The sequence below is a fragment of the Rhinatrema bivittatum genome, chromosome 4, assembly GCF_901001135.1.
Source record: "Rhinatrema bivittatum chromosome 4, aRhiBiv1.1, whole genome shotgun sequence".
Taxonomy (NCBI): Eukaryota; Metazoa; Chordata; class Amphibia; order Gymnophiona; family Rhinatrematidae; genus Rhinatrema; species Rhinatrema bivittatum.
Window position 1 is genome coordinate 41,317,751 of NC_042618.1, and position 13,875 is coordinate 41,331,625.

Below are 13,875 nucleotides of genomic sequence, written 5' to 3' on the forward strand. Positions count from 1 at the left end.
AGTTGCTTACCTGTAATAGGTGTTCTCCCAGGACAGCAGGATGTAGTCCTCATGAAACCACACACCACCCCATGGAGTTGGGTCCAGAACATTATTTTTTTGCTCGCACCTTTTGCCAAAAACTAGACTGAAGGGAGACCCATATGGCAACAGGGATTATGGCATGCTGGGCATGCTCAGTGTGCCAGTCAAAAGTTCTAGAAACCTTGACAGTTTTCCGTGATAGGGCTCCATCCAGTGACATCACCCACATGTGAGAACTACATACTGCTGTCCTTGGAGAATACCTGTTACAGGTAAGCAACTCTGCTTTGCCATACTTTGAACAGACCAAAGGTTTGTCCAATCCTAGCATCATGTTTCCAACAGTGGCCAGGCCATAAGAACCTGGCACGTACCCAAACACTAGATCCCATGCTACTGATGCCAGGAGCAGCAGTGGCTGTTTAAGTCAACTTGATAGCTGTTAATTGACTTCTCCTCCAAGAACTTATCCAAACCTTTTTTAAACCCAGCTACACTAACTGCACAAACCACATCCTGTGGCAACAAATTCTGGAGTGTTCAGTGAGAACTTTCTCTGATTTTAGTTTTAAATGTGCCTCTTGCTAAGGTCATGGAGTGCACCTAATTCTATTATATGAGAGTAAATAACTGATTTATATACACCAATGGTAGATCATGTCCATGAGAACAAAATGCTTCTGGAAGATGCTGCAAGTACATAGTTCTGGTCACCGTATCTAAAAGATATAGTTGCAATGGAGAAGGTACAAAGAAGGGCAACCAAAATGATAAAGGGATTGGAACAGCTCCCCTATGAGGAAAGGCTGAAGGTTAGGGCTGTTCAGCTTGGAGAAGACAGTAGAGGGGGGATATAATAGAGATCTTTAAGATCATGCGAGGTCTTGAACAAGTAGATGTGAATCTGTTATTTACACTCAAATAACGGGACTAGGGAGCATTCCATGAAGTTAGCAAGTAGCATATTTAAGACTAATCAGAGAATTTTTTCGCACAACACACAAAGCTCTGGAATTTGTTGCCAGAGGATGTGGTTAGGGCAGTTAGTGTAGCTGGGTTCAAAAAAGGTTTGGATAAGTTCTTGGAGTAGAAGTCCATTAATGGCTGTTAATCAAGTTTACTTAGGGAATAGCCACTGCTATTTGCATCAGTAGCATGGGATCTTCTTAGAGTTTGGGTAATTGCCAGCTTCTTGTGGCCTGGTTTGGCCTCTGTTGGAAACAGGATGCTGGGCTTGATGGACCCTTGGTCTGACCCAGCATGGCAAGTTCTTATGTTCTTATGCCTGTGCGGCATCAGGTGTCTCAGCTCGTTCAGCTCCCGTTTCTGATTCTTTCCTTCCTCCAGGAGGGCCTCACCAAGGGTCTATCCTTCAGCTCATTGCGCGTTCAGATGTCCGCTCTCGGCTCCCTCTTAGGCAACATTGGTTACGCGGTGGCATCTCACCGAGATGTGGTCAGTTTCCTCAAGGGTGCTAAGCATTTGAAGCTGCCTGTTCGGTCCACTTGTCCTTCTTGGAGTCTAACTTTATCCTTGGGGCTCTTTGAGGCTCCTTTTGAACCTCTTCATCACGCTACCCTTAAGGATCTAAGGCTCAAGACAGTCTTCCTGGTTTCTATCTGTTGTACCCAAAGGATGTTGGAGATTCAAGCATTGTCCTGTCGGGAGCCTTTTCTGCGGTTTTCGGACTCAGGAGTTTCTCTCAAGACTGTTCTTGCCGAAAGTTGTCTCTGCTTTTCATGTCAGTCAGAGCTTCCCACGTTCTCTCCTGAGGATATAGCAGGTCCCACTGGGAGTGATCTTTGCCACCTTGATATAAAACGTGTCTTAACTGCGTTACCTTCAGGTTACCAATGACTTCCAGGTGTCAGACTCAGCTGGGATCTCTCCCCTTCAAAGGCAAATTACTGTTTGAGGATCTTGAACAACCCATCAAATCCCTGGGAGAGAACAAGGTGCATAACCTGCCGGAGGATCGTCCTCAGACCTCCAGGACGTTCAATTTTACTAAAAGCCAATTCCAGAGTCAGCAGTGTTTTTTAATAGTCAAGACCGGCCTCTCAAAGACCTCCTTCCTCACTGTTGCAGTCCTGGTATCATTCCTTTCACGGTCAAAGACCAGCTCAAGACAGTCTCCCTCGGGGGGGCTCTTCCAAGGCTTCCCAATGAAGAATTGCCGGCCCAGTCTTCGCACCCCCTCCAAGATAAGGGAATACTCTCCCTTATCTTGGAGGAGTGGGTCAAAATTACCTCAGAACAGCTCATGAACTTAAGTACCATCCTCCCAGTGCCCCCGAAGGAGCAAGGGTTAGGCCATTATTCCATCTATTTCTGTCCAATCCTGGATCTCAAGATGGATCCTGAGGGCTCTGTTGGCCCATATTTCAGGATGGAGACATTATGGTTTGTAATGCCGATACACAGCAGAGAACTCCTAGTCTCCTTGGACTTGACAGAGGCTTACCTCCACATTCCCAACCTAAGGAACATAAACACTTCCTTCACTTCAAAATCCTCTCAACATTTTCAATTTCATGCCCTACCCTTCGGCCTAGCAACCGCTCCCCACACCTTCAAGGTCGTGGTGGCAGCAGCCTTACAGAGGGAGGGTATTCTGGTCCACCCCTACCTGGATGACTGGCTCATTCAAGCAAAGTCCCTGGACCTTTGCCAGCAGGGGCTCAACAGTCTTGTAGCTCCTCCACTCTCTCTGATGGGTTGTCAATTTTGCCAAGAGCAGCCTTACTCCCTCTCGGGCACTTGACTTCTTAGGAGCAAGGTTTGATACTGATTTGGGCAGTTTTCCTGCATCAAGACCATGCATGGTCGCTTATCTCTCAGGTACAGTGCTTCTGTTGCCTCTCACTCCCCACAGCATGGGACTATCTCTAGGTCCTGGGCTTGATGGCTTCAACTATAGATTTTGTTCCTTGGGCCTTTACAGAGGGCATTACTAAACTTCCTTACTTTGTCAACATGGAGATTTAGATTGAATTTACCTGCTTTCTGCAGAGTATTTGGTGCCTGTTGCAGCTGTCAGCTGAGTGGTCTTTCCCACTATGACTGAGAGCCCAATGTTGCAGTGGTTGTGGGGCAAAGCACAGCTCCGCTGAATGAGCTGTTTGCTCTTTGTGCTGCAGTTAAACGCTCTATTTGAACTTTTCTGTTGCAGCAGAGAAAGTACTTGATTCGTCTGACAAGCAAAAGCCCTTATCCAAGGTAGCTTTGACTTCAGGGGGAGGTAGCAGCAGCCGTTCTAATGGTTGCCTCAGAAGTGGTCATCTTGGTTGGCACACTAGGATCAGCGACATGGAGTTCCTATATTTCAAGTCTTTTATATACCGAATTAAACCAGGTTCCTCCAAATTGCTTCCTGTCTGATTTCTCTACCGATCCAAAACAGGAACACCCTGTTAATAGTGCTGGTGTGTTCTTTCCTGAATTAAGTTCCTACAACAAGCTTTTAATGCTTTATAAATGATTTTTCTGAGCCTAGCCATTCTGATGTCTGAAGTTTTGCCTCCCCTCCAGCAGATGGAGACACAAGTTTTTGACTGACACTGCTCCTTAAGTTGAGGTGCCACCTGCAGTCCACTAGTATTTGTTTTCAGCAGATGATGGAGGTGCAAATTCTGCAGTCTGAAGAAAAAGGAAGATTTAATCCAACTAAAACTCTCCTCCCCCCTCCCCCCAGTATTAGAGGCATTTGAGCAGAGGGTTAGAGACCTTGCAGCTTAGCACAGGAACAGAAGCCATTTTTTTTGCATGGTCTGTGGGGGGGATTGCCCTCCCTTGTTGCTGCAACTCTGGACTGATTCACATAAAAGGACACCATCTTAGGTAGAAAGGAGGGAACCATTCATAAGGACACGCCTGTCAGTAATCTTCAGGATAAGGCCTGAAGCTGACACCCACAAGAAAAATCACTTTCAAAGTAAGATCCTTTAATGTTGTGCACCTTGGCTCAAAAGGTGATGTACACATTCTTCAAGACCAGATTGAGGCTCCAGGAAGGACAAGGATTCTGGATGGGAGGATGTAAATGCTTCACTCCCTGAAGAAAACATACAATGTGCAGCCAAACGACCCCCATGCACTACCACAAAGGCAACCCAAAGCCACTACCTGAACTCTCGGAGCAGATTGTACTGTATCGGCCACTAGGGAATATAGCCACTGCTATTAATTGCATCAGTAGCATGGGATCTTCTTAGTGTTTGGGTAATTGCCTGGTTCTTATGGCCTGGTTTGGCCTCTGTTGGAAACCGGGTGCTGGACTTGATGGACCCGTGGTCTGACCCAGCATGGCAATTTTCTTCTTATGGAATTAAAGGACAAACCCTTAACCAGACAATCCTATAAAAGCAAAACACGGCAGCATGAGTGGGATCTAACCTGTGAGCCACACACTCAAGGCACCCCTACACAATGACATGCTAGGGAAGTAGGTTTTCCTGGACTGCAAGCGTAGCAATCACAGTATCCGAATAACCCTTATTCCTTAGCCGCTCCCTCTCAAAAGCCAGACTGCTAGACCAAAGCGATCTTCCCCTTCCAAACAGGGCCTTGACTGAGGAGATTTGGCAGGAGCTGAAACCACAAGAGGATGTCCAGATCTGCAAACCATGTCCCCTGGTGGGCCTCCATGCAGCACAATATCTTGCCGATGAGTGAGTGGCCACCGGGGGGGGAGGGGTGGAATGACTTGTACAACAGGACATCTGATGGCCAAGGGAGGACCAGTGTGTCTACCCCTTCTGCTCCTGTCTCAGACTGAAACCCCAGGGCCTTGGCATTACAAAACTTCACCATGAAGTACATGCAGGGCTGGTGCCACCTTCTGCATATAAAATCGAAAGGCTTAAGCACATAAGAACATGCCATACTGGGTCAGACTTAAGGGTCCATCAAGCCCAGCATCCTATTTCCAACAGTGGCCAATCCAGGCCATAAACCTGAAAGCACCCATTCCCCAGGATCCAACTGGTGACCACTCAGGAAGTCTGCTTGAATGTTGTCTGCTCCCTACATGAGAAGCTGCTATATGCCCCAGGTGCAGTTCTGCCCAGCTGAATATTTCCTAGCTTCCAGAGCTACTGCTCTGCTTTTGGTGCCTCCCTGGTGATTGATATAAGCCATGGCTGCTGTGTTGTCAGGATCCTCACCAGGGGGAGGAGAGCCAGTCACATGGCCCTGGTCTCCAACCAGTTGATGGGCCACAAGGACTGTCACTGACCAAAGGCCCTGGACTGAACTCCCCAATCGGAGAGACTGGCATCTATGGTTACCACTGTCCAAGAGGGGACTTCCAGGTCTAGCACACGACTAAGCTTGTCTGGGGAGAGCCACTTGAAGAGATTGGACTGTGCAGATTCTGTGAGCAGAAGCAGTAGCTGAACCTGCTCGGTGATCAGATCCCAGCAGGATAACAAGGCAGATTGAAGAGGCCTCATGTGCTGAGGCCCATGGGACAAACGCCAAGGTGGAAGCCAGAACTTGTAGGTAATCCCAAGCCCTGGGCATGGCCAGCAGCAAGCAAGCCTGAGCTTGCAATTTGTGGATCTGTTCCTCAGGAACATCTTGCCCAATCTAGTGTCGGAGGGTTCCCAAGAACTCCAGAGTCTGGGAGGGAATTTGTCCTTACCTGCTAATTTCTGTTCTGTAGTAGCATGGATCAGTCCAGAGTTCAGTTTGATATTTGAGAGTCCACTTGATCAGTGTTACGGCTAGATATTTGGCACTGTCTGTGGGAGCCAGAAAGCTGCTCTGGTTAAACTGGTCATCTGACTTTGTCAAAGGCTAGACTTTCCTAGCATGTAGTCAGATTGTCTCCATCTGGTAGCAGGGGACCAACCCATTGGCCCCGAGTCAATCAAGTTTCAAAGTTGACATTACCCCAGATATACCCCTGCAATGACCTCAGCCATTCAGTATCTCCATCTCCTAGCAGATGTGAATGCGATCCCCATACCAGCAGCAGTGTTAGTGGGATTGCAGTACTAATTCAAGGAGAGATTTTATCTTCAACTTGAAAAGATCAAACCCCCACTCTTCTGCAGTGATACCTAAAGGTCCCTCCCCAGTGGTGATTTCAAAGATCCCTCTGGTGTGCCTTGGTCCAGTAGTTGGCTCCCAGCATTGACTTTGCTGCTGAAGCAGCTGAAAGGCAGCAGGTGCAGAAGCAGAGTGCAGTGGTGAAGGCCTATGTACTCAGCTGGTAAGCGCTGAGACCAGGTAAGTAGAGAACTCCTTCAATCCAGAGTTGTGGAAGGGCTTCAATAAGTCTTTCCTCACGTCTCCTTGTTCAGTGTGCGGTACAGACATCGTTCCTGATACCGTTCGAGGGGGAAGGGTGTTTCTGAGCAGGTTGATTGAGCTAGGCCCTGCTTCTGACTTGGTAGACTTTCCACACAGCAAGCCACAGCTGTACCATTTTCCCCCTTTTTTCAGTCAGTACGCATGGTGCAGGCCAGTCCTCTGCATGCATAACCGTGCATAAGTGTTCGCACAACTGGCCACTTAGTTGTATGTACACCGAGGCGAGTTTGTGCGCGCTTGAGGCAGCTACCAGTAAAAAGCTCAAACAATATTAGGGCTGCACAGTCTGACCTGGAATCCTGCCTGTCAGCATTGAGGAGGCCCACGGAGGTTTAAAGCTCATTCCATCAGGACTCAGGCAGTATCCAGGGTGGAAATGAGAATGCTGTCTCCCGTCGACATCTACCGAGCAGCAACGTGGTCCTTGTACACCTTTTCCAGATTCTGTTGCCTATTTGTCCTGAGAGGAGACAGCCTTTGCAAGGGCAGTGCTAACCAGACCATGGGAGGCCTCCTGCCCCGATTGGGAGTAGCTTTTGTACATACCATTGGTCCTGAGACCATCTGATTACACACTAGGAAATGGCGAAATTACTTACCTGATAACTTCATGTTCCCTGTACGTACCAGGATCAGTCCAGGACACCTGGGTTGTGACTCCGCACCAGTAGATGGAGACCTGGCTCTGTCCTCGGGCAGTTTAAAAGCCCTGTTCTCCCCCAGGGAAACCATCAAATCATCCAACTCCTTGCCAAACAACAACTTTCCCTTAAACGGCAGCGCCCCAAGGTGGGCCTTGGAAGATCCGTCTGCCGCCCAATTGCGGAGCCACAGGAGGTGACGCGCAGAGACGGCCACAACCATGCATCAAGCTGACGTACGCAGGAGATCGTGGAGAGCATCTGCTCCATATACTATCGCGGCCTCCAATCTATCCGCCTGTGATGCCTCCTCCACAGACAGATCCGCATTTGCCGGGAGGACCTGGGCCCAGCGCAGGCTGGCCCGCATGGCGAAGTTGGGGGTCCAGGCCGCTATCTGTACCAACGCAGACATTTCAAAAATCTTAAGCTGCACCTCCAGCTTCCTGTCCTGTATGTCGCGGAGAGCCGTCGCCCCCCATGACCGGGTTTGTTGACCTCTTCGTCACCGCCGAAACCGCCGCGTCCACCTTTTGGAGCCAAAGCAGCTCCAGCGCATCCTCCAGCAGCAGGTAGTTTGTCCATGGCCTTGCTGACCTTCAATCCTAACTCCGGAGTATCCCATTCTCTGAACAGGATATCTGTCGACGAAAAAGGGAAAGCTACTGCAGGCCCAGTTAGGCCTAGCAGGACCAGATCCATGTTGACTTCTTGCCTGGCGACCACCGGCGGAGCCTCTATTCCCAGCTCCTGGATAATGGCCCCCCGAGAAACCCCGAGCGGAGACACTAAGTAAGAGCCGGCAGAGAAACAATGAGGCTTTTTTTAACCTTTACCGCTGTCCACGGTCCTGGGGCCCTGCTCCAGAAGGGGTGAGTGAACCGGGCTCCCCGGTGTCACCCTCAATGCTGCCACTAGATCAGCCGGGTCCTCTACCCTAGCAGCGGCCTCAACCAGGGGGGGATGGTCCCCTCAGAACCTCCCAACCCCCCTGGGAGGCAGGGCAGACGGGACTTCCCTCACAAGAACCAGGTAAAACAATAACAGTTTGAAGAACACCCGGCAACAACTAAAAATCAAAACTAAATTAACCCTGACTATCAGCACTCAGGGTAGGCAGAGGCTGTGACTGCACCATCTACTGGAGACAGAGCAAGACTTGAGGGGCTGTGACTGGCACATTGTCATATATGACTGAGTCCTACAGGAACAAAAATTATCAGGTAAACTAATTTTCCTTTCCTTAGTGTAGACAGATGGACTCAGCATCCTGCCCAAGAACTGTGACAAGGAATCTGAAATACCTATTCCAAGAGGTTATGGTAAGCAGTTCCCCCAGTTCCTAGATCAGGGCATCTATAATCTTGCTGGGATTAAGTCTATGTTGTGTAAAGTTATGGTTCCTGAACATACCCAGATCAGTCCAGAAAAGTGGGTTGTGGAGTCAGAACAATTAGAACTTTGGGCACTGCTATATAACGAGTGCCACCTGCAGTCACTCGGTATTTCTCGGACTCCAGCAGGTGGTACAGATGCACACCTGCAATCTCTATTTTTTTTAGTTTGAATTTAATTTTTTGGTTTACAGTCATTCCTGATGTGTTAGGTGCCTTTGTGGGCCATTCCTCAGAAGCCGGGCAACCAGGAAATTGGATATTCCTGTCAGGGTTTCGCCCGCCACAGTTCAGTGTCTGACGACCAGGGGCTCCTGGTTACTCACACCCCGTCTCTGCTACAGCTGCTCCCTTATCTCCTGCAACAGCTTTTCTCTATCTTTGGTAAAGCTTTTTTTTTTTTTTTTTTTTAAAAAGCTGTTTTCACTGTGGCTGACTACAGTCTTTGGTGCTGAGGTGCAACAGGGACTGGGTCTTAAGGCCGGCTGGGGAAGCTGTCAGCAGTGTTCCCCTCAGCTTCCAGGGCTCTGGGTTGTTTTCTGAGGGCAAGGGTGAGTTTTTCTCAATGTACCTCGTTTACTCACCACTTCCCTGCTGGGGGCCTTGCGACTTCACTATAGACAGGCTGCTTGTTTTTTTTTTTCCTCAGCCAGTAGTCCCTTAGCCTGCAGCACGAAAAGTTTGTTTTTCTGGCCCTGCCTCACTGAAATTTTCTCCATGTCGCGGCACCGAGCAATTTTTTTATTTGTGCCCTTTTCTATTTCACGTCATACTATCAGCATGCTGCTGCGGCTGGGACAGAAAACAGAATTGCAGGCCTGCCGAGGGTGTGTCATGCAGCCTCCTTATGCACAGCGTGTTCCCCAGGGTTAGAGGGCTCTTCAGGGATTCTTGCCTCCTCCCTCAGGGAGGGAATGTCTCTCTCCTTCGGTTTCGCGGGAAGAGGATTCTCCACCTGTTCTGCCCCAGTGAGGGAAGACCTCACCAGGGGAACTGATATCACCCCAGCAGGGGAGGAGTTTTACCCCCAGAATTTGTCCTTATGCACCAGGCTTTCCTGGCAAGGAAACACTCGGTGGTAAAGCGGCCCAGTCTCCTGGGGGCAGGTTCGGACCCGCCTGAGAAAAGGTCGGGGTACGGGACCCTCATCAGTGCCTCCCTGATCAGGCTCTCCCCAGGGTACACGAGATCCGATCCCAGGGTCTGGGGTGACGCTGGCTTCTAGGGTAGTAGGGGTGGCAGACCCAGATCCGTGGCCGGATCCGGCTGATGTGGATACTGATCCAGATGACCACAGTGTGGTGCATTTCAAGCGGGATGAGTTAAGACTTCTTATTCCCCAGGCCCTTGAAATTCTGGAACTTAAGGTTTCTCAAGAGTCTGACAACAAGGGCATCAATCCAGTCCTCGATTGCATTAGTGGTCCCACAACAACTTTTCCTCTGCCTAAGAAGGTTTGTAAACTAGTGACCTGGGAGTGGGAGATTCTGGCTTGAAGATGGGCAGAGCTATGGCAAAACTGTACCAGTTATTGTCTGTTTTGGATTTACTGAAGATTCCAAAGGTGGATGCTGCAGTCACAAAATAGACCACTATCCCAGTTGCTGGGGCGGCTGCCCTTTAAGGATATGCAGGACCGCAAGCTGGAGATTCAGCTGAAGTGAGCATTCGAGGTTGCCGCACTAAGCCTTTGGGCGGTGGTTTGCGCTAGCCTCATGCAGAGGGCCTGTCCGTGTTCGGTCCAGGAGTTGGCTGCCAGGGCCAGTACAGGCGACAGTGGGGCTCTGCAGTCTGCCCACCTAGAAGCAGACATCGCTTATGTTGCAGATGCTTTGTATGATCTGGTGAGGACCTCTGCGATATGTTTGGTGTTAGCGCGGTGTCTCCTCTGGCAGCGAAATTGGGCGGCAGACTTGTCCTCGAAGTCCCAGCTTTGTAATCTACCCTTTAAGGGCAAGCTCCTATTTGGGGAGGATCTGGATCAGCTGGTAAAGCTGCTTGCCAAATCAAAGGGCAATTGGTTGCTGGAAGATAAAAGATCTTCTAAAAGTCTTCCCTCCTCATGCTAGGTTTCGGGACTCTCGCCACTTCAGAGTGGGTAGATACTCCGCACCTCCTGCTTAGGGTCACCAGCAGTCCTTTCGAGGGGGTCACCGTCCTGGAAGAAATTTGGGACATTTTGGTGCAGGAAGTTTAAAAAAAACCAAAAAACCCCAATGAAGCCATGAGCACCCATTCCATCGTCAAAGCTGTCAGAGGCAGATTAAGAACATACGAAATTGCCATGCTGGGTCAGACCAAGGGTCCAAGCCCAGCATCCTGTTTTCCAACAGAGGCCAAAACCAGGCCACAAGAACCTGGCAATTGCCCAAACACTAAGAAGATCCCATGCTACTGATGCCAGTAATAGCAGTGGCTATTCCCTAAGTAAAATTGATTAATAGCCATTAATGGACTTCTCCTCCAAGAACTTATCCAAACCTTTTTTGAACCTAGCTATGCTAACTGCACTAATCACATCCTCTGGCAACAAATTCCAGAGCTTTATTGTGCGTTGAGTGAGAATTTTCTTCGATTAGTCCTAAATGTGCTACTTGCTAACTTCATGGAATGCCCCCTAGTCCTTCTATTGTTCAAAAGTGTAAAGTCACATCTACTCGTTCAAGACCTCTATCATATCCCCCCTCAGCCATCTCTTCTCAAAGCTGAACAGCCCTAACCTCTTGAGAGAGAATCTCCACCGATGTCAGCCTCTCAGGTTGGGGGGGGCGCTGTGTGTAGAATGATGCGAGTCTTCTTGGACATTGATGTACACCACTGTTGTCACAGCCAGCAAAGCAGGACTCAAGTCCTGCCGTAGCACTGGAGGCACGTCTTTTGTTCACCTGGGCAGAGCACCATCTCGAGGGCATTCCCACATCCCATGTCGCGAGAGTAGTGTGCAAGCTGATTATCTCAGCCGTCAGCAACTAGACCCAGAGGAATGGGAACTCTCTCGAGGCGGTGGAATCTCAATTTGGGCCAGATGGGGAACTCCTGAGCTGGATCTGATGGCAAGGCAGGCAAATGCAAAATTTTTTTTTCTTCAGCAATCACAGTGAACAGGGCTCAGTGGGCATAGACACTCTTGTATCCTTGGCCCACGGGGATTCTTCTGTGTGCCTTCCTGCCCTGGTTTCTGATAGATTGGCTTCTCCTTTGTATAGAGCAGCACCTGGGAAGGATGATTCTGGTGGCGCCGGAGTGGCCATGTCGTCCATGTACACTTGGCTCTAGAGGGTCCACTTCAGCAGGCTCATCTAATGCATCTGCTCAGTCAGGGGCCCATATTTTCGGATCAGGAGGATCGCTTCTGTCTCCACGGCTTGGCTTTTGAGGAGACATTTACGCTTGATGGGATTATTCAGAATAAGTCATTTCCTCCTCCTCCTAAAGCACCTCTATGGCCTATGTGAGTTTGGAAGCTTTTTGAGGTGTCGGCGTTCCTGTGACCCTTTAGATGTGCATGTTTCTCTGGTGCTTGACTTTCTGCAACAGGGCCTCGCTAAGGGCCTGGTGTTCAATTCCCTTCGTGCACAAGTTGCAGCTCTAGGTGCCTTGCGGGGAAACTTCTGGCAGCTGTCAAGATATTGCTCTGTTTCTTAAGGGGGTCAAACAATTTGCATCCTCCCATCCGTTCGGTGTGTCCAGATTGGAGTTTGATTTTAGTCCGAGTTCTGTCGTGCTCCTTTCGAGCCTCTTCGTGGTGTGTTTTTCCTGAAAGATCTGACTTTGAAAATTGTTTTTGGTGGCCATTTGGTTGGCCCATCTGATCTGAGTTGCAGGTGCTGTCTTGTCAGAATCCTTTCTTCTCAGATTTCCGATCGGTTATTGTTTCGTACGGTTCACTCCTTTGTCCCTAAGGTGGTTTTCAGCCTTTCACATCAAACTGTGGACCTTCAAGGGTTCCCTAACTGGTCCCAGGAGTCTTCTCAGAACTGAGACTGTCATCTTTTGGATGTGCAGCACATCTTATTGTTCTGGAGGTTACCAATGACTTCAGATGTTCTGATCATTTGTTCGTTCTTTGGTGGCCCAAAGGGGGACAAAGCGTCAAAAGCAACCATATCTTGGTGGATTAAGGAAGCAATTTGCGCAGCATACATAGCCCAAGGGCATCAGGTGCCTTTGGGTCTCAGAGCTCATTCCACTAGAGCTCAGGCTACCTCCTGGGCAGTGTCAGTTATGTCTCCTCAGGAGATCTGTAGGCCAGCGGTGTGGTCATCTCTTCACACTTTTACGAAACATCACTGATTGGATGTTAAGGTGTCTGGGGAGAGTTCTGTGCAGGTCTTTCAGGTTCCTGCCCAGTGTAGGGTGGCTTGGGTATGTTCAGGAAATTAAAATTGGTTCTTACCTGCTAACTTTTGTTCCTGTAATACCACAGATCAGTTCAGAGGCCCACTCCTTTCTTTAGATACTGAAAGACTGTCTTGGTCAGAACCTGCTTAAATTTTTTTTAATTTTTTTTTTTTTTGTGAAGCTCCTTTTTTGCAGACATTCATGGAGCAGTTTTTAACAGTTCAGTCTGATTTTTGCCAGCAGTGAAGTGATAGTCCAGAAATTTGGTTGGGTGCTACCCTTTTTAGTTCTGTTAGCATGGGCTTGGGTACAGGTAAATACTAAGTGACTGCAGGTGGCACTCGTTTATGTAGCAGTGCCCAAAGTTCTAATTGTTCTGACTCCACCTGCTGGTAGGGATACACAATCCACTTTTCTGTACTGATCTGTGGTATTACAGGAATGAAAATTAGCAGGTAAGAACCAATTTTCATTTACCAATCTTCAAGTTTGGACATACTATTGAGAAAAACAATCTTTTAGAGAATACTGAAGGGCTGAGGTTACTGCAGGATATCTAAGGTGATGTCAGCTTTGAAATTTGAGTCTCATCTGCAGAGTCCATTTGTCTACACCAGGGGTCCCCAAACCTGTCCTGGAGGGCCACTAGCCAGTTGGGTTTTTGGGATATCCTCAATGAAATATGCATGAGAGAATTTGCATGCACTGCCTCCATAACATGTAAATTTTCTCTCATGCATATTCATTGAGGATATCCCAAAAACCCAACTGGCTGGTGGCCCTCCAGGACAGGTTTGGGGACCACTGGTCTACACAAAGGAAAATGAAAATCAGGTAAGTAATTTCGCCACTTTTTTATTAGAATTCTGTTAAGACTGGAGAGGGACCCTGCATGGGTATGTGGTATAGGGCATACTCGGTGTACCTTGTCAAAGTTTGAGAAATGGACATAAGCTTTTTCTGCATTGGGGCTTAGTCTGTCACCCATGTGAAGACTAACATCCTCCTATCCTCAGAACACCTGTTACACGTAAATAACAGTTCTGGAGGCCGTAGCCACAAAAATGCTATAGATGCAGCCTGAAAACAGCTACCAACTGATAGAATTTGCAGCAGGAATCTTATGAGATCTTCTCTAAATATGCACATTGAATCTC

General features: G+C 48.6%; 1 protein-coding gene across 2 annotated transcripts in view; it reads left to right on the forward strand.

Annotated features, from left to right (window-relative positions):
- Positions 1 to 13,875, forward strand: part of EIF5 (eukaryotic translation initiation factor 5) — a 97,182-nt gene that overhangs the window by 49,151 nt on the left and 34,156 nt on the right. The gene's annotated exons all lie outside the window — the stretch shown is intronic.